We start from the raw sequence: 2,500 nt of genomic DNA on the forward strand, positions 1-2,500 counted from the left end.
ACAGAGAGAGAGAGCGAGAGACAGAGAGACTTATGAGATTTCTTTTTCACACACACACACACACACACACACACACACGAGAGATAGAGTCAAGAATGGTAGAAGGAAATCTATCTATCTATCTATCTATCTATCTATCTATCTATCTATCTATCTATCTATCTATCTATCGTTATATTGACGATTAGCAACATAATTATTGGCACAGAGACATTCTAGCAATCAGAGCTAATAAAGGCATTAAAATATCAATCACAGGATGTTGTTGTGAGTTGTTAAGGAATGTGTGTGTGTGTGTGTGTGTGTGTGTGTGTGTGTGTGTGTGTTACAGAGGAATGTAGGAGTGTATATCGTGTTCATAAAGTTAACCAGAAAATATTATACTGTTCCTTGCTGATAAACATAATTCTCCATAAAACTTTGCTGTGCTGTTGTTTATATTTTATTACCATTGTGCGAGAAGAATTAGGAAGAATTTGTTTACAAAGTCACGTCTGAATCCCAGAAGACGTTGTTCTCTGTGAGCACTCGAGCATTCGGTTAAATATGGTGTAAATAAATCTTTGTACAGAACAAACACACTTTAAACTGTAAGGATTAATGATGTTTCAGAGAAGGATCTGATATCGTTAAGCCCCGCCCCCTTTCTAATCTGATTGGTTGATTAATAGCAAAGCATCAGATGTAAAATACTGAACGTGCTGTTTGTATTTACACATCAGTCAATAAAAAAGTGGAGGTAAAAGCTGCAGTAAATGTGTATCAACCCGTCTGTCAGCAGAAGATGGTGAGCTGTATATTTAATGGGCGCTGACGCTGACCTCGCTCTCACTGAACCTGTGAAACATTTACAGCTTTAAATATAAACTCATCGTCTCACCAAACAAACCCATCAGACATAAATAGTCTCACCTCCCTGCTCCGACTCGGCTGAGTGTTAGCACTGAGATTAACACGCAAAAGCTTCGCTTCAGACGGTCATGACGCAGTCTGTGTGTGTGTGTGTGTGTGTGTGTGTGTGTGTGTGTGTGTGTGTGTGTGTGTGAGAGAGAGAGAGAGAGAGAGAGAGAAAGAGAGTGAATAAATGATAAAACAGTGATGATATTTAGGATTAACACTCATTTGGTCTGATTATTACAGTGTGGTCTGATTATTACACTGTAGTCTGATTATTACACTGTAGTCTGATTATTACACTGTAGTCTGATTATTACACTATAGTCTGATTATTACACTGTGGTCTGATTATTACACTATAGTCTGATTATTACACTATAGTCTGATTATTACACTGTGGTCTGATTATTACACTATAGTCTGATTATTACAGTGTGGTCTGATTATTACACTGTAGTCTGATTATTACACTGTGGTCTGATTATTACACTATAGTCTGATTATTACACTATAGTCTGATTATTACACTGTGGTCTGATTATTACACTATAGTCTGATTATTACACTATAGTCTGATTATTACACTGTGGTCTGATTATTACACTGTAGTCTGATTATTACAGTGTGGTCTGATTATTACACTGTGGTCTGATTATTACACTATAGTCTGATTATTACACTGTGGTCTGATTATTACACTGTGGTCTGATTATTACACTATAGTCTGATTATTACAGTGTGGTCTGATTATTACACTGTGGTCTGATTATTACACTGTGGTCTGATTATTACACTATAGTCTGATTATTACACTGTGGTCTGATTATTACACTGTGGTCTGATTATTACACTATAGTCTGATTATTACACTGTGGTCTGATTATTACAGTGTGGTCTGATTATTACACTGTAGTCTGATTATTACACTATAGTCTGATTATTACACTATAGTCTGATTATTAAACTATAGTCTGATTATTACATTGTAGTCTGATTATTACAGTGTGGTCTGATTATTACACTGTAGTCTGATTATTACACTATAGTCTGATTATTACACTGTGGTCTGATTATTACAGTGTGGTCTGATTATTACACTATAGTCTGATTATTACACTGTGGTCTGATTATTACACTGTGGTCTGATTATTACACTATAGTCTGATTATTACACTGTGGTCTGATTATTACACTGTGGTCTGATTATTACACTATAGTCTGATTATTACAGTGTGGTCTGATTATTACACTGTGGTCTGATTATTACACTATAGTCTGATTATTACAGTGTGGTCTGATTATTACACTATAGTCTGATTATTACACTGTAGTCTGATTATTACACTGTGGTCTGATTATTACACTGTAGTCTGATTATTACAGTGTGGTCTGATTATTACACTGTAGTCTGATTATTACACTATAGTCTGATTATTACAGTGTGGTCTGATTATTACACTATAGTCTGATTATTACACTATAGTCTGATTATTACATTGTAGTCTGATTATTACACTATAGTCTGATTATTACACTGTAGTCTGATTATTACACTGTGGTCTGATTATTACACTGTGGTCTGATTATTACACTATAGTCTGAT

The sequence above is a fragment of the Tachysurus fulvidraco genome, chromosome 3 (genome assembly GCF_022655615.1).
Source record: "Tachysurus fulvidraco isolate hzauxx_2018 chromosome 3, HZAU_PFXX_2.0, whole genome shotgun sequence".
NCBI lineage: Eukaryota > Metazoa > Chordata > Actinopteri > Siluriformes > Bagridae > Tachysurus > Tachysurus fulvidraco.